At 44.7% G+C, this 22,975-nt stretch overlaps 1 long non-coding RNA gene across 1 annotated transcript in view; it reads right to left on the bottom strand.

The window, feature by feature from the left end:
• The window catches only part of LOC140730061 (uncharacterized), a 33,049-nt gene extending 20,181 nt beyond the window's left edge, over window positions 1–12,868 (bottom strand). The window contains exons 1-2 of the long non-coding RNA XR_012099498.1: window positions 12,752–12,868; window positions 117–370 (exon numbers count right to left, since the gene is read on the bottom strand). This is a non-coding gene — a long non-coding RNA (uncharacterized lncRNA). The remainder of the gene's footprint in view (window positions 1–116; window positions 371–12,751) is intronic.
• Window positions 12,869–22,975: the final 10,107 nt, after the last annotated feature.

The raw sequence follows: 22,975 nt of genomic DNA, 5'->3' as shown, positions 1-22,975 counted from the left end.
ACTCGTTCACCCGGTATCTGACATACCACAGGCTCTCTCTCTCCCCGATAGAGGAGAAAGAGGTGTCCCTATTTCACAGCGAGAGGGGAGACATAACAAACAACTCACTGACTTACAATGTTAAAAATCCGCTGCGTTGCTTCTTTTGAGCTCTGTGCCCAACAACTCGAGTCTCCGGGCACACAGCCAGCTTGCCGCTTTCGATCTTCCGTCTCCCACAACACCCCGATTCCCTGCAGAGGTGCCGACCTTCGGTCCGCCCACCTCCAGAGTCACAAAATCCCGGGACTCCAAAGGTGCGCTAATCCTCTAGGCTTCTTGGTATCCCGAATACCTGCCATTCGCAAGACCCCGGGAATGGGTCCCATTCCTGCAAAGAACAGAAGTCAGCGTGTAACTCCAGGTCGGGGTCTTCAAAGGAACCCTGAAAGGGAAAAAATTGAAGATAGAAGTAGAGCTGTTTCTGAAGATGCAAGCAAAGGAGTCACTGTTAGGCGCCATTTGTTCCTTAGCTCCCCCCACACCATCAGTTGGATTTGGTGCCATCGTCAGCAAAGACATTGTGGGTCGAAGAGCCTATATAAGTTTCAAGTTTATTGAAATCAGCATTTATATACCCAGGGTATAAATAACATGAAGATTAGCTCGCTGCATTACAGAATAGTACCTTGCAGGATGAGGGACAAAAACTTGAATTAACATGTATCGTATATAACTTACATTTGTGCAAAATTTTTAAAAAACCCGAATAAGTAGAACTAGTGAAAGATTAGGAGACAAAACACAATAGTCCAAGATAGAAGTAGGAATTTTCAGGCCGGTTCAAAAACCTGATGGCAACGGGAAGAAGCCCGTCGTTGAACCTTGAGGTGTGGATCGTCAGACTCTAGTGGCTCCTCGTCAGAGTCTCTGAGTGAGAGGACACTTTGCTGTACTGGTGTCCGACTATCCTTCTGATCTTGTCACTTTTAGCAACACTTGCTTCATTGAGCAGATTAAAGTCCTAGACCATTCTGATTTGGACTCTCTCGCCCTGCTATTTCAGGAGAAATCATGCTCCTTGATCTCACTTCGAATTTATCAGGATTGTAAAAAAGGACTGGAGAATCTTAGTTGTAGGGAAGGGTAGAATCAATAGGCTAGGACTTTATTCCCTAGAAAATAGGAGATTGAGGGAGGATTTGACAAAGGTGTACAATATTTTGAGGGGCATAGATAGGTTAAATGTAAGTAGGCTTTCTCTGTTGAGATTGGGTGTGACGAGAACTAGAGGCTATAGGTTAAGGGTGAAAGGTGAAATATTTGAAGGAAACCTGAGGGAGAAACTGCTTCACTCAGACGGTGGTGCAAGTGTGGTGGTGGGGGGGGGGGGGGGTTCGATCACAACATTCAAGAGAAGTTGGATCTGTACATGAATGGGAGTGGAATAAAGGGCTATGGTTCAGGTGTCAATGGGGAAAGCAGAATAGTAGTTCAGCACAGACTTGATGGACTACAAGCTGTTTCTATATTGTAGCACTTTAAATCTGACTCTAAAATAATAACAAATCAGACTGTACAGTGGAAAGCTACAGTCAGAAAGTTAAACTGAGGCAGCAAGCTCAGGAGGTGAGTTTTCAAATATAACCTTCACTTCCTTCTCACTATAGGACAGAAACCTGCAAAACCGAACGGATTCAGGAGTTTCACTTCTTTGCAAATTTTCACATAGATTTTACATTCATTCTGTTTATCCAGAAGCTAAAAGTAAAAATGCCAGAGTTTTAAATGAGTGATTGGGCAAGATATACGTTCATGAAACATTGCTTTAGGTGGATGACAAGTAACAACGAATGCAATGTCCTACCCCGGATCAGAACATTGGCAGAAGTTCACGTGAGTGGAAATTACAGCTGTTTGTATCTTGTTGGCAAACTCTTTAGAGAGTCTGCTCACTTCATAGTCAGGGAGAAGAATTGATGGCAAAGAGCAAAATTTAATATTGAAAGTGAAAAACAATATTTCTGCCAGATTTAGTAGAAGGGGCTTCTGTTTTCTCTTCCAGTAAAAAGAGATAATGATCTAGGCAGCTGTAACAGGAACGAAAATACAACATTAAACTAATCGAAACTGTTTTACAGACTCATCCCCCTGCTCTGAACACCAGTCATACACACACAGAACCAGCCAAACCACGACATTGGGTACAACAGCACACACACTCAGCCCTACTCCAAGTCATACACCTGGCCGAGGTCCTAGACACACACCAACTTCTGTTCCCAGTCACACACCTGATCCTGTTCCCAGTCACGCACTCGATTCCGTTCCCAGTCACACACCCGATCCCAATCCCAGTCACGCACTCGATCCCATTCCCTGTCACGCACCCAATCCCAATCCCAGTCACACACCTGATCCCGTTCCCAGTCACACACTCGATTCCGTTCCCAGTCACACACCCGATCCCATTCCCAGTCACATATCCGATCCCATTCCCTGTCACACATCCGATCCCGTTCCCAGTCACGCACCTGATCCCGTTCCCAGTCACACACTCGATTCCGTTCCCAGTCACACACCCGATCCCATTCCCAGTCACACATCCGATCCCATTCCCTGTCACACATCCGATCCCATTCCCTGTCACGCACCCAATCCCAATCCCAGTCACACACCCGATCCCATTCCCAGTCACACATCCGATCCCGTTCCCAGTCACGCACCCAATCCCAATCCCAGTCACACACTTGATCCCGTTCCCAGTCACGCACTTGATCCCGTTCCCAGTCACACACTTGATCCCGTTCCCAGTCACACACCCGATCCCATTCCCAGTCACACATCCGATCCCGTTCCCAGTCACGCACCCAATCCCATTCCCAGTCACACATCCGATCCCGTTCCCAGTCACGCACCCAATCCCAATCCCAGTCACACACCCGATCCCATTCCCAGTCACGCACTCGATCCCATTCCCTGTCACGCACCCAATCCCAATCCCAGTCACACACCTGATCCCGTTCCCAGTCACACACCTGATCCCGTTCCCAGTCACACACTTGATCCCGTTCCCAGTCACACACCCGATCCCATTCCCAGTCACACACCCGATCCCATTCCCTGTCACGCACCCAATCCCAATCCCAGTCACACACCCGATCCCATTCCCTGTCACACACCCGATCCCATTCCCAGTCACACACCCGATCCCATTCCCTGTCACACACCCAATCCCAATCCCAGTCACACACCCGATCCCATTCCCTGTCACGCACCCAATCCCAATCCCAGTCACACACCTGATCCCGTTCCCTGTCCCAGATATGATCCTATTCTGAGTCCTACACTTGCTTCCACTCCCGGTGAGACATTTGAGTTAATTCTCAGTGAAACAACTAACCCTGCTAACTTGTGCACATTCACCCCCATTCCTAAATTGCACGTGACTCCAATTCCAGGCACAAACGTGATTTCAGTCTCAGTTTCATAGATTCAGGTTAGTTTTTTTCATACACAGCAGAATGCCACAAAGATCCCTGCTTGTGTGAAGCTCGCACAGAAAACAGAGTACATGGCAATAATACAATACATGTAGTGACCAGCACAAAACAACAGAGTGGTGCAAGGATTGTCTGTATTCTGAAGTAAGGCAGAAAGAAATGCTTGTATGAATGTAATGGAAAGTGTAGCATTAGGGATTTAAGGATGTGGTAGCTCCACTGGGAAGCGGATGTAAAAGAGGTGATTGGTTCACATGTGGAGAAGAAGCTGTTCTTGAATCTGGTTGCCCTTGTTTTCAAGCTCCTGGATATATACAGCGAAAGATTGCACTGCATTCAGATGCAGCGCCCACTCTGTCTCCAGTTGTAATCGTTCTTCTATGTCCTGTATGTTTTTGTTATGATCAGAACGGTGCTGGCTACCCTTACTTTCATAAGTTATTGTGTAGGGAATATGTGTGTTATGTGCACCACAGTGCTTTACCCCCGGTTTGGAGAAGCATTGTTTTGTTTGACAGTATACATGCATATAGTTAAGTGACAATAAACTTGACTTGAAGTAGAAGAGAGAAAAAGGGGATGGTTAATGAGGCAGTCTGCCTTGCAGATGCTATTAAGCCTTCCTGAAGCAATGCCGCATGAAGGTAGACTGGATGAAAGGAAATGATGACCCTGTGACGGACTGGACAGTTTTTACTACTTTCTGCAGGTTCCGTTGATCCAGAGTAGAGCAGTTTAAAGGTTCAAAGGTTTGTTTATTATCAAAGTATTCAGCTCTGAAATTCCTCTTCTCCAGATAGCCATGAAACGAAGAAAGAAAAGAATGGCATCACTATCATAAATGCCCAATTCCCCGTTCCCCGCACAAAAAAATGAACAAGAATGGAAAAGGCAGGTCAACTCCTAAATCCCCCTCCCTCACACACACAAAAAAAACAAGTAAGATTGCCTGAAGTACACAGAATATAACAAAACTATAGACTGAAGTGAAGTCCACAGCCTAAATCCAACAGAACAATCCCAATTGTGATCAAAAGCCAGTCTCCCCTCTCCAGTAACAGAGCGATCCCACCAGTGATCAAAAGGCAGTCTCCCCTCTCCAGTAACAGAGCGATCCCACCAGTGATCAAAAGGCAGTCTCCCCTCTCCAGTAACAGAGCGATCCCACCAGTGATCAAAAGGCAGTCTCCCCTCTCCAGTAACAGAGCGATCCCACCAGTGATCAAAAGGCAGCAGTTGGCGCGCATCTTCCGCATTTGACTTGATTTTTCAATCTCCCTCGTCACTTTAATCAGCAAAATGGAGTCAAACGTGGGCTCGCACCCTGTCCCGCGGCCTTCTCACCACAAGGTTCACACAGCTGTCTCTGCTTCCTGGAATCCTCTCGGAGACTGTGGAGTGCTGAAACACTCGAACGATCTCCAAACTGCAAATCAGTCTCCAACAGTTCCAGTATCCCATTCAAGAAGTAAACCAGATCCTAATCCTAATTCGTATGTGGGAGGAGACCAGAGCACACGGAGAAAACCCACGCGATCACAGGGAGAACGTACAAACTCCTCACAGAAAGCGGCAGGAATTGAACCCCGAATGGTGATCTCCGGTGCTATAACAGAGTTACGCTAACCACTACACTGCTGCGCCACGGTGACATGTTGTGATCTTTGCTAACTGTCCGAAGTCTGCAGGGCAGGGAGTCCAGAAGCCATTTACCACTGGGGTGTTTAAAATGATGAGGGGCTTGAATAAGTCTTTCTCTTTGGCAATCAAGAACTAGGAGGCACAGAGTTAAGGTGAAAAGGGAGAGGTTTTATTGGAACCTGAGGGGTAACTTTTTCACCCAGAGTGCAGTCGGTATATGGAATGAGCTGCCAGATGAAGTATTTAAGGCAGGTACATTAACATTTAGAAGATACTTGGATAGGTCCAGCGAGAGGAAAGATTGAGAAGGATATAGACCAAGTGTAACTAGGATAGCCGAAGAACCTGTTCCCATGCTGTATGGCTCCATGACTCTGTGACCTGGTCTGCTGTCAGTGATATCGACAGCACTGGGCCCAGTCTCATGTCTGATCCTCGTCCATGTCTCACACTTGGTCCTTTTCCCAGATGCACACTTGGCCCCAATTGTGTTCTGTGTACCGGCACCGTGTTAGTGGCACTTTGTTGACCACACTGTGTCCAGCACTGTCTTGGTGGCACAGTGTTCTGGCATTGTGTTGGTGACACAGTATTCTGGCACTATGTCGGGTGCCACTGTGCTCCAGCACAGTGTTCCTGCAGTGTGTGACAAGAGATCTTGACAAGGACAGTTAGGACACAAATCCTGGAGTATCCGAGGCAAAGATCAAGACACGGTATAAAGCTGGGGGGGGGGGGGGGGGCGGGGGGAACTGAGCACAAACAAAATGCTAGACAATATCTCCATCTGGGCTTATGATTGAGCACTGAGACTCTGTGTTGAGTGCTCTTTAAATACTCAATTCTTAGTGCCCAGAACAGGATTGCCAATTAGAGGGATGGTCCTGAACTCTTAAAGGGGCTGCTCCAGCTATCCATCCTCCAAGGAGTTAGAGCATCTCAACCCCAGAAGCTGGCCTGGTAACAGGTCCCCCTCCCTTATGGCCGACTTCTGATGGCCCTGGCTGCTCAGAGTGACAGTGATGGTAGTCATGGATGAGAACCATGTCTTTTCCAGGCACCCAGCACCTTCCCTCGGGTCCAAATCCTTCCCAGTCAATGAGGTATTGCCGAACACCCTGAAGAACAGTTTGTGAGTCCCAAAGTCTGCTCACTGTGAAGAACTGTCCCTCATCAATAATCCTAGGTGGTGGCGGGGCTGATGGTAGTGGGGCTAAGGGACTGGTGCCAACAGGTTTTAATTTAGAGATGTGGAAGATAGGATTGATCTTTAGGGTCTTGGGGAGTTGCAAGGTGTAAGTCACCGGGTTTACCTTCCTCAGGACTTTGAAGGGTCCGCTGAACTTTGGCACCAACTTTCTAGACTCCTCCCAGGCAGGCATATCTTGAGCGGACTGTCAGACCTGTTGCCCAGGCTGCAAAACGGGTCCCTATCTTCTCCTGCGATTAGCTGGCTGGGTAGAGGCCAGCAAAATCTCTCTTGCCATTTCTGCTTGCAGCATTGAACAAGATCTTTGGCTGCAGGAAGCCCGGCCTTGTGCTCCTGTTTCAGGAAGAGTGGTGGAGGAAAACCAATCTGGCACTCGAATGGAGACATCTTGTGTGCCTAATGTTGTAAGGTGTGGACAGACTCTGCCCACGTCAAATGATTGCACCACTCGTCAGGGCTTTCTGAGGCTATGGTTCATTCAAAATCTTGGTTGGTCTGCCCTGCCTGGCCATTGGACTGTGGCTGAAACCCAGAGGAAAGTCTTGCTGTGACTTCAATCAGCTTACAGAATGCCTTCCAGAAATATGATGTGAATTGTGGACCATGATCCAAGACGATGTCCACCAGGAATCCATGGATCCTGAAGACCTGGTCCAGGGCAATTTCAGCCATCTCTATCACAGATGGTAGCTTATCCAAGGCAGTGAACTTGCAGGTCTTTGAAAACTAATCGATAATTACCATGATGATGCTTTTCCACCTGGCTGGTGGAAAACCCATGACAAAGTCCATGGAGATGTGTGCCCATAGTCTTTCCAGAACAGAAAGGAGGTGGAGGAGCCTTTGTAGTCAGGTACAGGGCACCTTGTTCCTCACATGCCTGCACATACAGCAAAACCTCTTCTGCCATTCCGGGGCACCTATACTGTACCTACTCTTGATAGACTTGAGAGTCCTGACATTCCCTGTGTGAGTGGTCCTTCTCGATGAATGCCCCCATTGGAGTATCTGGGACTGGGGGGGGGGGGGGGGGGGATCTTGGGACAAACAGCTGACCCGGAGGACTGTTGTTAGGAATCTCCCCTTGCAATGAATTGGCACCACCACCTCGGCCTGGGGCAAAATGGTAGTAGGCTGTCTCTCTTATTTGGGTTTGTCAAAAAAAGCATCTCGTTTCTGGTTCTTTGACCCTGGTCAACAGGTCAGGATGAAATTAAAACAGTTAAAGAACAGAGGCCACCTGGGCTGCCTGGAAATCAGTATCTTGGCCTCCTAAATATAAACCAAGTTCTTGTGGTCTAACCAAATGATAAAAGGGTATTGGCCCCCTCAAGCCAGTAATGCCATTCCTCCAAAGCCACAAGAACCTCAAGAACTTAACCACAAGAAGCTCCTGATTCCAATGTGCTTTTCACAGAGTGGACAGTTGTGCATCTCTTATTCTTGATATTTCCCTGACTGCTGTCAGTGGCTTAGGAGTTTACGGAATTATTAAGTACTATACACATTTTCTGATTCCATTCATAATTTACCTGGCAGTGGACTTCATCATCTATTGCATAGAAGTACTTGGCATCTTTGTTGAGCTACCAGAATATGTACGTATCACGCATTATGTTCAAAATGTGTTTAATTTCCCAGAAAGAGATGTTATTTCTGGCCCAGACTCCAGCAAAGCAATGGTTATGTATTCACTTATGTTCTTAACAGAGATGCTTTTGAAGTGGTATTTAATCAATGCTGTATGCTGATGCTTCAAGTTTATTAAGGATTTGGAACAACAGAGCAGCCTGGTGGACACTCTACTTGATCTTCGCTCCCGGGAGGCATCTTTGCAGGGAGGTAAACTGAAAAATCAATAAGCCAGCTACCAGCAAACACAGATATCATGAAGATGCCATTATACGAGGAGGATGCAAAGAAAGCACCAGAATTGCCATTCAAAGGATCTCCACCTTCCTACGCATCAATGTAATTTATAGTGGCCTGATGTGAACATTTGCCTATTCAGTGCCATGAAAAATGTCAGCAATATGGTATTGAGCTTTGAAAGCAATTTGCACTGAGTGTGCTTTATAATTGTTACTTGTGAACTTTGAGAGGCTTGTGTTGTGTAAATGGAAATAATAATCTCAAAACCTATACAAGTGGGGACAGTTTGGGTTCTTATAGAATTGTCGATTGTACTTGCTTATTTGCTAATTCTGATACTGACAGCAATTGAAACCAAGCTTGTGTGTGTTAATAGAGCTAATTTCTAGCTACCTGGAGAGGAACGCACATAGCTGCAGTTTACTGTCCAAAGGTGACTGTTGAGACAACATTGCACCCTCTCCAATGTCTGAGGTGTCCACCTCCGTGATGAAGGGAAGGTCCAGGGTAGTGAAAGCAAGATGGGAGCTGATGTGAACTGTTGTTTGAGCTCTGCAGAAGCAGCCTCTGCTTTGGTAGTCCAGACAAAAGGGCCCATGGATTTCTTAGTTAGCACCGTCAGCAGAGCTGCCACCGAGCTGAATTTCCTGACGAACTTCTGGTAGAAGATTGCAAACCCCTGGAATCACTGGACTTGTTTGACACTGGATGATAAACACAAAGTATACTGCAGATGCTGTGGTCAAATCAACACATACAAATCACATATAACGTCTGGGTAGTCTCCAGCCCCTTGGTATGAACATCAAATTCTCCAACTTCCGGTAATTCCCTCCCTCTCCCTTCCCCCATCCCACTTTCACTCTGTCTCCTCTTCTAACTGCCTATCACCTCTCTCATGATTCTGCCTTCTTCTACTACCCATAGTGCTTTCCCCTTAGATTCCTTCTTCACCTCTGCTGCCTATCCCCTCCCTGCTTCCCCTCTCTCACCCCTTGATTGTTCCTCTGATTGGTTTTCGACCCTCTTCCCACCTTCTGCCCCCTCCTTCTTCAGTCCTGATGAAGGGTCTCGGCCCGAAATGTTGACTGCTCATTTCAATGGATGCTGCCCGACCGGCTGAGTTCATCCAGCGTGTTTGTACGTGACACTGGATGATGGTGGCCAGTCTCTGACTGCCTGGGTCTTGGTAGGGTCCAGCTGGAGATTGCCAATGGAGATGGTGAAACCCAAAAATGAAATTGTTGTCACGTGAACTTCTGACTTCTCCAGCTTGACATAAAGTCCATGGCCTAGGAGGTTCTTTAAAATGTCCCTGATGTGAGCGATAAGCTCCTCTATGGACTTTGAGAAGATCAGGATAAGGTGTACTTATGGAGAGTATGTAATCCATGCATAGTCATCGGCTCCCATCTTTCTTTCATATGAAGAAGAAGCCTACAGCAACTGGTGAGGTGGAGGGCCGAACGAAGCCCATGGCTCTTCCGTTGAGCTTTTCTCTGGGGCCTGAGAGTGTGTATAATTAACCCTGCAGAGGACAAGTACCAGGCAGCAGGTCTACAGCACAGTCGTAGGATCAATGCGGAGGAAGAGTCAAGGCCTTTCACTTGCTGAAGACTTCCTCCAAGTCCTTGTAGATGGAAGAGATTTTGACCAGTTTGAGTGTTGCAATCTCCTCTGGACCTTCCTTTAAAGATACTCTCGAGACTTCTTAGGCGGCAGGGGTGATTCGACAGACCTCTGAGTCCCCTCTCTAGGTTCACAAAACTCATTTGTAGAAACAGTAGCCAAATCGGAGTCCAAATCCTTGTATATATCCTCAGGAAATGACAGCCAGTTGTTACAAATAGCCTTTGTGCCCCCACGACTATGTTCCAACGGTCTGCGTATACCAGTCCTTCCTTTCCTTGGGTCCTGGTGGCTGGATTCCTTAGGCTTAGCTACAAGAATTCCAGACTGCTCGGGTACCTCCTTGCCCATCTCCTGAACTAGACATTCCCTCTCTCCAGTTCCCGCACTGTTCTAACCAGACAGGGTCGGGATACGCACAGTCCTGTTGGCCGGGACCGGCTTGTCTTTCACTAAGGGCAGGTCTAGGTCTCCGGGACACTTCAGGTTACCTCACTCCGAAGGCCGCCCCCTTGTAGATCAGTGGTCTCCGGGAGAATCTTCTGAAACAACATATGCTGCAAACATACCGTCTTGCAATGACTAAACCAAGCAACTATTCTGCCCTCCCTCAAGTCCGCCAATGGGTTATGCTGGGACAGCCAAAGGTACCCAAGGATCAGGGGAATGAGTGGTGAGTCAATAATGTAGAAACTAAAGTCTTCCACATGATCCCCTATCCATATCTGCAAAACCACAGTCTGTTGCTGGATCTGCCTGGACCCTAGCGGGTGGCTGTCCAAGACAGCTGTGGGCAAGGACTGGCTCAACTCTCAATAGTATGTTGAGCTGACGGGCAATTCCTAAGGCCAGAAAATTATCTGCTGCTCCAGAGTCCTGCAATTGGTTCTTACCCCAGGTGATCTCGGCCTTCAGCAAGAAACGAGAATCCATGAGATTGCATATAAAGGCTGCTACCGTCACAGCCCGCCCAACACTGGATTGTCTTAGTGGTTTCTCATCAGTTGCAGCCTCAGATGTGCTTTAGAAGCAACAACTTTGACTCCGACGCCTGACCGCTCATTGGCAGAGAGTCCAGTGCAGCCAGCCTGCATGGTCTGGACAGGATCTCGAGCAGGAGACAGGTTGATCATGGTCTGAGGTCAGAGAGTGGAGCTGCGATGTGTTGAAGCCAGGCTCAGACCAGCTCTCTTTGACCTCTGAAGTACTCTCACTTTCACTCTGCCAGATGATTACTGTGAAGAATGAACTGGTCAACCAGAACCTCTGAGTCTTCTGCCGGCCCTCCCAAGGCGAGGGCATCCTTCAGTTCATCTTAGAGCCTGTGGCGGCATAGAATTGCCAAGGCCTCTGCTTTTCACCCGCTCTGTTGGGCCAAGGTCCGAAATTCGATAGCATAGTCAGCCACTGACTGACCAACCTGTCGAATTCTCATCAGGTGGTCCCAGGCTCAGCTGGCTCTGGATGAAGCACCTTCCTCATGGCGGCCATGAATTCCTCCAAATCAGAGCAAATCTCTGAGTGGCAATCCCAATGCACGGTGGCCCAGGCCAGGGCTCTTCCGATCAGAAGAGATGAGGAAGGCCATCTTTCCGTGCTTCGAAGGGAACCGGGATGGCTGGAGATTGGACACTAATGAACATTGGGTGAGGATGCAACGGTAAGAACCTGATTTACCGTCAAATCTCTCCACAGGTGGAATATGGAAATCTGGAAATCCTCTTGCTGTGGCTGGCCACAGTGGGCGAAAGATTCTGATACCCCGCTGGATCCACGTTGGCTGAATCGTACTGGCACAAGAGACCTTGACTAGGATGGTTAGGACCCAAATGTTGGAGTATCCGAGGCAAGGATCGACACACGGTATAAAACTATAACAGGAGCTGAGCACAAGCTAAACGCTATGATTGAGCACAGAGGCTCTGTTCAGGTCCTCTTTAAATGCTTAATTCTTGGCATCGAAAACATGATTGCCAATTAGCAGGATGGTCCTGAATCTTTAAAGAGGCCGCCCCAGCTATCCATACGCCGGAGAGTTAGAGCATCCAAACCCTGGAAGCTGGCGGGCCTGGATGCGTCGTGTAACACACCGTGCTCCTGCACTGTGTTGGTGGCACTGGGTTGTCTTTCATGCTTCCCCTCATCACCCATACCGTGAATGAGGTCAGCCTGTGTTACCTGTGTGCCCAGCCTTGATAACGTGAAGGAGCAGGGTTCTGGTCACGTGGCATCAAAAAACCAGGCACTGTCTGACAGAATTCTGAGATTGTTTAATTCTGTGCTGTCTTGGCAATTGTTCACCTGCGGGATGACCGAAGGGCTGTGAAATTCTGAATGCCCTTTCATTTTCGAACTGCCACTGTGACTCCTAAAACACATATTGGAGGATTGCAGACAGGATACATCTGGTTCTCCGTGTGCTCTTGGAAAATACATCCCAAGTGGTGCCATTCCTGGTAATAACATCCAAAATAATCCTCCACAATATTGTTCAAACTACTTTAAACAAAAATGGCATGAGTGCATGTGCAAAGCATTAAGGAATTTCATTTACAATGCAATGTACTGTATATTTCTGGATATATTGTCTCTGAACTTTACAAGGATAACTTTCTTTCTCTAATGGTAATTCATGTTACTTCAGGAGGTGGTATATGAATACAAATATGTTTGTGTCTGAGCACATATATTGGAAAAAAATGAGCAAGTCTGAGATATGAATTGATACAAGTATCTTAATATTATCAGAGTGGGACTTACTTCTCAATAGTAAAATGAAAGCTCTGTAAAAACTACAGTTTTAATGCAATCAAACAGAAGATTGCAAGAGTCAGATTTTGTTAAGTTTAAATCTGGAGTGTTGAAACATTGAAAGAAATTCACCCGTTACTTCATGGCCGTTATTTATCGTTTTTACCTTTTAGGTGGTAACTAGTACAGCCATTTCAGATCCGGCACTGTGTGAGGTCAGCGGCTGTACGATGAGGCAACCGTCCCAGGAAAACAGCGGCATACCATTGAATCACATTTGGACCTTTCTAGGGAGAGCAGAGAAACAGGATTTCTGGAAGATCGATTATACTGGCATCCAGCTGATGAATTTTTCATCCAATGAGTTCAGTTCAGTTCAGTTCCGATAATTCTACCTGTTTTTTTCTCTTGCTCTGCTGACTGCTGAAATAACAAAGTATTGAAGTATATCCAGGAAATTAAACCCAGTTCACAGTATAAATATTAATTAAACGTCTGTGATGACTGGGTCTAAACAACTATCTACGGCAGCAGGAAGAACTTTATTTTCTTTTTTTACGTATAGTATAAATTGTTACTTTAAGTGATCAGATGATTACAGCATATTTCCTTTAAACTGATGGATTGTCGTGACCAATTATTTCTAAACTAATTATATTTAGTAACCTGACCAGCTGCCAGGAACTCAGATATAATTCTCATAGCAGCAGAAGGCAGCAAATAGCTGAGATACATTTCTAACAGGAAAATTAATCCCAAGGCTCCCTCTGAGTCGACATTTTTCTGAAATGGGTGATATTCGTAAGCGCATAGGTTTGAAGTATCACATCACCAATAACAGCAGTATATATCGTGTTGTACTTTTACTACGGTGTTGAATACAGAACACAGCACAACACAGGAACAGGTTCGTTGACCCATGATAGCTGTGCCAAACACGATGTTAAATTAAGTTAATCCCATCTGTCTGCACATGATCCCTATCCCTCCATTCCTTAGTGTATTCTTGTTTCTTTTGTAAAATCTCTTATTTATCTGTTTCCACTGTGACCCCTGGCAAATTATTCCAGGCTTCAACACTCTCTGTGTAAAATGTTACCCTGTGCATCTCCTTTAAAATTTTCCCCTCTCACCTTAAATATACCCTCTAATTTTTGATATTTCTACCCTGGGAGAAGGACCCTGATAGCCTATCCTGTCTATGCCCATTAATTTTTTTAACTTCTGTCAGATCTCGTTTCAGCCCCGACACTTCAGAGAAAGCAAATCCCATTTGTCCAGCCTCTCCTTATAAGGTACACCCTTTAATCCAGGCAGCATGCTAGATGCGTGAGACTGAAGATGCTGGAATCTGGAGCAATAAATAATCTGTTGGAGGAGCTTAGAGGGTCGAGGTGCATCAACAGAAGGAAAGGAATTGTGGATGTTTCAGGTTGAAACCCTGTTTCAGGATTGATAACCTGAACATCCTGATGAACCTCTTTTCACCCTCTCCAAAGCCTCCATTTCCTTCCTGTAATGAAGTAACCAGAACTGCACACAATACTTCATGTGCGGTCTTACCAAAGTTTTATACACCTGTAACTTATAGACAATAGGCAATAGGTGCAGGAGTAGGCCATTCGGCCCTTCGAGCCAGCACCACCATTCAATGTGATCATGGCTGATCATCCACAATCAGTACCCCGTTCCTGCCTTCTCCCCATATCCCTTGACTCCGCTATCTCTAAGAGCTCTATCTAACTCTTTCTTGAAAGCATCCAGAGAATTGGCCTCCACTGCCTTCTGAGGCATAGCATTCCATAGATCCACAACTCTCTGGGTGAAAAAGTTTTTCCTCAACTCAAACTTGACTCATGCTTGGACCTCAGATTTGCACCTTTCTCTCAGTGCTCCTTCTACTTGGCTCATGGCTGTGAAACTGGTAAAGCAGCACTGAGACTCTGTCTGTTCAGCAGGAAGTTGCTAAGACACTTGCCTGCTTCCTATCCTGTCGGTTGAAGAAACTCCTGCCTGACCACTTCGCACTTCTGGTTGGACGGTGCCACGAAGGCAATCTCTCAGCTAACGCCAAGAAAACCAAAGAGCTGATTATCGACTACAGAAGGAAGAAGCCAAAGGTCCATGAGTTCACTCTTATTAGGGGACCAGAGATGGATGGGTTCAGTAACTTTAAATTCCTTGGCATTGTTATATCAGAAGATCTGTTCTGGGACCAGTACATATGTGCCAACACAAAACTCAACAGCACTTCTCCATTCTTAGAAGTCTGCACAGATCTGGCATGTGACCTAAAACTTTGACAAGTTTCTGGAGAGAATCCCAACTGGTTGCATCATGCTCAGGTATGCAAGAAAACTCCAAATTTCTTGGTGTTCACCTGCCGGAGAATCTCACCTGGTCCCTCAACACCAGCTCCATAGCAAAGAAAGCCCAGCAGCATCTCTACTTTTTGCGAAGGCTGAGGAAAGTCCATCTCCCACCCCCCCCCCCCCACCTCATCACATTCTACAGGGGTTGTATTGAGAGCATCCTGAGCAGCTGCATCACTGCCTGGTTTGGAAATTGCACCATCTCGGATTGCAAGACCCTGCAGTGGATAGTGAGGTCAGCTGAGAAAATCATCAGGGTCTCTCTTCCAGCCATCACGGACATTTACACTACACGCTGCATCCGCAAAGGAAACAGCATTATGAAGGACCCCATGCACCCCTCATACAATCACTTCTCCCTCCTGCCATCTGGGAAAAGACTCCGAAGCATTCGGGCTCTCACGACCAGACTATGTAACAGTTTCTTCCCCCAAGCTATCAGACTCCTCAATACCTGAAGCCTGGACTGACACCTTGCCCTACTGTCCTGTTTATTATTTATTGTAATGCCTGCACTTTTTTGTGCACTTTATGCAGTCCTGTGTAGGTCTGTAGTCTAGTGTAGCTTTCTCTGTGTTTTTTTTTATTACGTAGTTCAGTCTAGTTTTTTTGTACTGTGTCATGTAACACCATGGTCCTGAAAAACATTGTCTCATTTTTACTATGCGCTGTGCCAGCAGTTATGGTCGAAATGACAATAAAAGTGACTTGACTTGAAATACCAAGGCCCAGGAATGGACAAGTGGTGCAGTCCACTGCATCACATGCAAATCAATCCGTATCATTGAACACATTTACAATGATCACTGCCACAAGAAAGAAACATCCATCATCACGGACCCCTGCCATTTAGGTCTTCCCTCGCCACTGCCATCAGGCAGGAGGTACAGGAGCCTCAGGTCCCACACCACCAGGTTCAGGAACAGTTATTACCATCAGGCTCCTGAACCAGCATGGGTGACTTCATTCACCTCAACTCTGAACTGATTCCGCGACTTACCGACTCACTTTCCCAATCTCTACAACTTGTGTTCTTAATTATTAGTTATACAAAGCTCCTATATATCACTCCTGAGTTTCCTGTATAAGCTGAAGTTTATTAAGCTGCAGTTCCAGTTCCTTAACACATTCTCTGAGGAGCTGCAGCCCGGTGCACCTGGTGTAGATGTGGTTATCCCAAAGTCAACTGGGTCCAAGAGACATGAGAGAGAAAGGACCTACTCTCCCTTGCAGAAGGGTAAAAAATCAGGGATCTTGGGTTTAACCCTAACATACTGTTTGGGTCAAATTTGACCCGTTTTGACATTTGACAGCAGAAAAATCACCCTAAATGCCATTTTTAACCGAAATTTGATGACTTTTCCTAAAGTGACCCAAAATGCACAGAAATGAAAATATTAAAAAAATTTATACTTTTGTACAGGTGCTACAAATTTTTGTACATTGAGGCTGTTCAGGGTCAAATTTGACCCGTATCTATTGAAATGGATTTTAGATCTCTGAAACACCCATTTATTAATATCAGATAGGCTATTTATACATTCTAAATAGATCTGTGGTTCAAAAATCTGGTATAGACACTTGGTATGAAGGGATTCTTGGGCCGGATCAAAATTGACCTGGACCATACGGTGGAGGTATAGAATATGAACAGGTTGCCTGGGTTAAAGCTGTTGGTGAAAGGGTTAGAGGGGAGAAGAAGCAAATGTTTCACAGATGGGATTGGGGATTGGATATTTTTCCATTTTTGCAAAGGTTGGATAGGGTGTAAACCATCATCACATTTAAATGTACTCGAATGTGCACTTAAGGAACTTTAGTTATGGACCAAGTGCTGAGCATTGGGCTTTAGACTGGGTTGCTCTCCTCAGCCAACTCAGATTAATTTGGTATCATGTTGACAGAGATATTGTGGACTGAAGGGCCTGTTCCTGTGCTGTACCAGATTAAATGATGTCTTTTTGTGCCACAGATTTTCTGTGATTCAATACTTGTACAGAATAAGAATGTCGCAATATTACGAGAGAGCAATTAATATTGCAGAAACAACCAAAATCACAGTCTTCACATCTAGGAAATCAATCGACACAATTTAAACAAACCGTGTTTTATTTAAATATTAAAATTATTAAAGTAATTGCAATTCTTCCTGTTAAATCCCTGAACATTTTGTTTTTCTCTTATTTCCTTTTGTCTTTTTAAAACACGATCATGTCGTGTCTTTGAAAACCTCTCCAAAGCAAATTCCAAAGATACTGAGTTCCCAAATGAAAACGGGAATGGGCTAAAGTCCCGCAAAATGTGGGTGGAGGGAAACAGATGGAGGCTTTTGAAAAAGCCAAAGCTTTGCATCAAAGGACAGATCAAAACCCTAATGGACCCCTGCCAATTTTACTGAACGCAGAATAAATAATTTTGTTAATTAATTCTAAATGGAAGTTCTAAAACAGTTGGAAAAACATTTGCTGCCAAGGTTGGGTTTCAAATTTTCAATAGTTCATTATCATTTGATTTGCTTTGGCAACAGTACCATGTTGCATAACTGATATTGTGCTGTGGGTAAGATAATTTAAGAGTGAAATATGTTTGGATGGGCTTGTCAAAGAGAAGGTTCAAAACTTTGACATTTGGAGCTTTGAATTGGAATTGGAATATTATTGTCATAGGTACTGAGATAAACAGTGCAAAACTTGTGTACTGTTCAAACAAACAAAATCATTACATATTACAAAGTGTATATAAGAACAATAAGAATAAGAACAATATTGTATAAGGGCTGAAAGATGGCAGATGTAGTTTAATGCTGAGAAATGTGAGGTGCTACATTTTGGTAGGACTAATCAAAATAGGACATACATGGTAAATGGTAGGGCATTGAAGAATGCAGTAGAACGGAGTGATCTAGGAATAATGGTGCATAGTTCCCTGAAGGTGGAATCTCATGTGGATAGGGTGGTGAAGAAAGCTTTTGGTATGCTGGCCTTTATAAATCAGAGCATTGAGTATAGAAGTTGGGATGTAATGTTAAAATTGTACAAGGCATTGGTGAGGCCAAATTTGGAGTATTGTGTACAGTTCTGGTCACCGAATTATAGGAAAGATGTCAACAAAATAGAGAGAGTACAGAGGAGATTTACTAGAACGTTACCTAATTTTCAGCACCTAAGTTACAGAGAAAGGTTGAACAAGTTAGGTCTTTATTCTTTGGAGCGTAGAAGGTTGAGTGGGGACTTGATAGAGGTATTTAAAATTATGAGGGGGATAGATAGAGTTGACGTGGATAGGCTTTTTCCATTGAGAGTAGGGGAGATTCAAACAACAGGACGTGAGTTGGGAGTTAAGGGGCAAAAGTTTAGGGGTAACACGAGGGGGAACTTCTTTACTCAGAGAGTGGTAGCTGTGTGGAATGAGCTTCCAGCAGAAGTGTTCAATTTTGTCATTTAAAAAAAATTGGATAGGTATATGGACAGGAAAGGAATGGAGGGTTATGGGCTGAGTGCGGGTCAGTGGGACTAGGTGAGAGTAAGCGTTCAGCACGGATCAAAAGGGCCGAGATGGCCTGTTTCCGTGCTGTAATTGTTATATGGTTAACAAGGCAAGACAATAACAGAGAATAAAATGTAACAGCTAGAAAGTGCAGTGCAGTTGTACAATAAGGTAAAAAATATAACAAGTTTGACTGTGAGATCAAGTCCATCTTATCGTACTAGGGAAATATTTAATAGACTTCTAACAGTGGGTTAGAAGCTGACATTGAACCTGGTGACCGTGCTTTCTGGGTTTTGTATCTCCTGCCCGATGGGAGAGGAGAGAAGAGAAAATGTTAGGTGTGGTTGGGGTCTTTGATTGTACGGCAGCTTTACTGAGACAGTCAGAAGTATAGAGAATTAACAGGTAATGATTAATGACAGATTAATCTGAATTCCATATTCAACTCCAATATATTTAGTAATGTGTGAGCTGGTGTTTCCACAGTCACTTTCTTTAAATTGGGACTGACTATCCACAGAAAAGCTAAGAAATTTCTTCACGGAGAAGGGAATGAAGATTTGAAATTTTCTGTTCCAAAGATCCATGAAAACTCAGTCATTGAGTATATTCAATGGATCTTTAGATGTCAAATGGGTCTAATGCAGGAAAGGGATTCTGGGGTAAAAGAATGGCCAGCATCAAGAATCATGGTTGGAAAAGCCTACTCCCATTTCATTAGCCATGCAGGCAAAAGTCAATCTAGTCATGTCCCTTTGATGATAATTATGACGAGAGCTTTGTAAAACTCAACCTGCCAAACACACCAGCAATAGCAAACAACATGCCCAAGGGTGTGCTGGGGGCAGCCTGCAAGTGTTGCCATACTTGCCTGTGCCAACATAGCACAGTGCTTGGCAGAATAACAGAGAGTACACCAAAACAGAAGACACCAAGCAACAAGGCAACAACAGCAAAACAAATCACAGTCCTTGTTTTTTCCCACCCAACCACCGCACAGGACAGGTTATACTCCATGGCCTCCAGCAACCTCGTGACTTTGTGCGCATTGGGCCGCAGCTCAGAGAGAACCGCAGACTTGAGCTCCTAACATTGGGACTTGACTTCTAGACCTCTGATTGAACTTTGGGGCTCAGATTTAGACCTCCGATTGACCTTTGAGGTTTGATCTGAAACTCTGATCACCCTTTGGGCTTTGACATTCGCTGTCAACCCAGGATTCGCAGATGATGATGAATGAGGACCCTGGGTCAGCAGGACAAACAGCATCTGTTGGGGAGGGGGAGAGGAATTGTCAATATTTTGAGTTGAGCCTGTTACAAGGATTTACCCCTTGGTAATAATGTCCGGAAAGCCACAGAGAGAATCTGTATTTACCAACAAGTAAGCGAGTGGGTTCACAAACTAACTAGCTGTGTGCACATCACTAGGATTCCCTGACCGTCCAGGAACAGTCAATGAAGAGAAAAGTGATTACCCGGGGAAGGAGCCTATGCTGGCCAATTGCTCCTCGTGGTCCTGATCCAATCTCAACATGTTCGTGGGGTCCTCCACATTCACAAAGGTTTGTTCTCTGGAGAATTGTCGCTGCTTTGCATTCAAAGCTCCTTACTTTAATCACTTCGTATCAATTCAAATGTCACATTTTCATCTTGTTGACTCCATAAGACATAGGAGCAGAATTAGGCCATTTGGCCCATGAAGTCTGCTCTGCCACTTAATCATGGTTGATTCAGTTTTTCCCTGCTCAGTCCCACGGCCCCGCCTTCTCCCCGTAACCTTTCATACCATATCCAATCAAGAACCTATCAATCTCTACCTTAAATACACCCAATGACTTGGCCTCCATGGCTGCTGGTGGAAGCAAATTCCACAAATTCACCACCCTTTGGCTAAAGAAATTTCTGTGCATCTCTTTTATAAATAGTTGCCGCTCTATACTAAAACAGTACCCTTTTGTTCTAGACTCCCTGGTCATGGGAAACATCCTTTCAACATTTGAAAGGTTTTAATGAGATTCTCCCCTTCCCCCCACCCTCGCCCCACCACCATCCTTCTAAATTCCAGCGAGTACAGACGTTAAATTCCATCAAACGTTTCTCGAATGATAATCATTTCATTCCTGGAATTACCCTTGTGAATCTCCTCTGAACCTTTCCAATGCCAGTACATCTTTTCTTAGATGAGGAGCCAAAACTGTTCGTAATATTCAAGGTGAGGCCTCACTAGTACCTTTTAAAACCTCAGCATCACATCCCTGCTCTTGTATTCTAGACATCTTGAAATGAATGCTAACATTGCATTTGCCTTCCTCACCACTGACTCTACCTGCAAGTTAACCTTCAAATGTTCTGCACAAGGACTCCTGTTTCCATTTGCATCTCAGATTTTTGGATTTTCTCCTCATTTAGAAAACAGTCTGCACATTTATTTCTACTACCAAAGTGCATGACCATGCATTTTCCAACATTATATTTCATTTGCCACTTTCTTGCCCATTCTCCTAATCTGTCTAAGTCCTTCTGCATCTTACCTATTTCCTCAACACTACCTGCCCCTCCTCCAATCTTCATATCATCTGTAAACTTTGCAACAAAGCCATCTATTCCATTATCTAAATCATTGATATACAGCATAAAAAGAAGTGGCCCCAACACTGACTCCTGCGGAGTCGAACCAGAAAAGGATCCTTTTATTTCCACTTGGTGCATCTTGCATTCATCCAATGCTCTAACCATGCCAGTAACTTTCCTATAATACCATGGGCTCTTAACTTGGTAAGCATCCTCATGTGTGGCACCTTGTCAAAGGCCTTCTGAAAGTCCAAAATATACAACATCCACTGCATCCCTTTTATCTATCCTACTTGTAATCTCCTCAAAGAATTCCAACAGTTTCATCAGGCAAGATTTTCCCTTAAGGAAACCATGCTGACCTTGTCCTAACTTGTCCTGTGTCACCAAGTACTCCATAACTTCATTAACAATTAATTCCAACATCTTCCCAATCATTGAGGTCAGGCTAACTGGTCTATAATTTCCTTTCTGCTGCTTTCCTCCTTCCTTAAAGAGTGGAGTGATATTTGCATTTTTCCAGGCCTCTGGCACCATGCCAGAGTCCAATGATTTTTGAAAGATCATTACTAATGCCGCCACAATTTCTACCGTTACATCTTTCAGAACCCTAGGGTGCAGTTCATTTGGTCCAGGTGACTTATGTACCCTTAAGTCTTCCAGCTTTTAGAGCACCTTCTCTCTTGTAATAGTAATTGCACTCACTTCTCTTCTCTCACATCCTTCAACATCTGGCAAATGCTAGTGTCTTCCACTGTGAAGATTCATGCAAAATACTCATTTAGTTCATCTGCCATCTCCTTGTCCCCCGATATTATCTCTCCTGCCTCATTGTCTAGTTGTCCTATGTCCACTCTCATCTCTCTTTTATTTTTTACATATTTGAAAAAGCTTTTATTATCCACTCTGATATTGTTTGCTAGCTTGAAGATTTTTCAAGCTATTTCATCTTTTCTCTCTTAATGATTCTTTCAGTTGCTTTCTGTAGATTTTTAAAAGCTTCCCAATCCTCTATCTTCCCCCTAATTTTTGTTTCATTGTTTGCCCTCTCTTTTACTTTTACAGCCTTTGTCAGCCACGGTTGTACTATTTTGCTATTTAAGCATTTCTTTGTTTTTGAAATCCTGCACCTTCCTCGTTTTTCCCAGAAACTCATGTCATTGCTACTCTGCTACCATTCCTGCCAGCATCTCCTTCCAATTTACTTTGGCCAACTCGTCTCTCATACCACTGTAATTTCCTTTACTCCACTGAAAAACTGCTACGTCAGACTTTACTTTCTCCCTATCAAATTTCAAGTTGAACTCAATCATATTGTGATCACTGACTACTAGGAGTTCTTTTACCTTAAGCTCCCTAATCGCCTCTGGTTTATTACATAACACTCATCCCATACAGCTGATCCCCTAGTAGGTTAAACAACAAACTTCTCTAAAAAGCCATCTCGTAGGCATTCAACAGACTCATTCTCTTGAGATCCATTACCAACCTGATTTTTCTAATTGACCTGCATGTTAAAATCTCTCACGGCTGTCATAACATTGCCCTTTTGACACACCTTTTCTATTTCCTGTTTTAGTCTGTGGTCCACATCCCAGCAACTGTTGGGAGACCTGTATATAACTGTCATCAGGGTCCTTTTACCCTTGCAGTTTCTTAACAACCCACAAAGATTCAACATCTTCTGATCCTATGTTACATCATTCTTTACCAGCAGAGCCGCTCCACTCCCTCTGCCTACCTTCCTGTCCCTCCGATACAATGAGTAACCTTGGACTTCCAGCTCCCAATGACAACCATCTTTCAGCCATGATTCTCTGATGGCCACAACATCATACTTGACAATCTGGAATAGTGCAACAGGGTCATCCACCTTATTTCTTACACTCTGTGCATTGAGAGATAACATTGTATTTGCTACCCTTTTTGATTTTGCACCTCCAATGTACTGGTACA

The sequence above is a fragment of the Hemitrygon akajei genome, chromosome 7 (genome assembly GCF_048418815.1).
Source record: "Hemitrygon akajei chromosome 7, sHemAka1.3, whole genome shotgun sequence".
Classification (NCBI taxonomy): Eukaryota; Metazoa; Chordata; class Chondrichthyes; order Myliobatiformes; family Dasyatidae; genus Hemitrygon; species Hemitrygon akajei.
Note: the sequence above shows the minus strand (reverse complement) of the source record. Positions and strands in the feature narration are given on the sequence as shown.